The sequence below is a fragment of the Alligator sinensis genome, unplaced genomic scaffold (genome assembly GCF_000455745.1).
Source record: "Alligator sinensis unplaced genomic scaffold, ASM45574v1 scaffold66_1, whole genome shotgun sequence".
Classification (NCBI taxonomy): Eukaryota; Metazoa; Chordata; order Crocodylia; family Alligatoridae; genus Alligator; species Alligator sinensis.
The window spans coordinates 356139-356506 of NW_005842484.1; positions in this window are offsets into that span (position 1 = coordinate 356139).

The following is a 368-nucleotide window of genomic DNA, read 5'->3' on the forward strand; positions in this document are numbered from 1 at the left end:
GCCCCCTTCCCCAGCCAGCAATGCTAAATGAATCAGGCTTTTTGCCAGATTATTGCCTCTGGGCCCAAATACAAGACCACACACTTCATCTTTCACATCTATTGGCAAATTGGCTAGAGGGTCACACCCAGAGAGTCATGGTGCATGGGGCAGTTTCGACCTGGAAGGGTGTGGGCAGTGGGGTCCCGCAGGGCTCGGTCCTTGGATTGATACTCTTCAATGTCTTCATCAGCGACTTGGACGAGGGAGTGAAATGTACTCTGTCCAAGTTTGCAGATGACACAAAGCTATGGGGAGAAGTGGACACGCCGGAGGGCAGGGAACAGCTGCAAGCAGACCTGGACAGGTTAGACCAGTGGGCAGAAAAA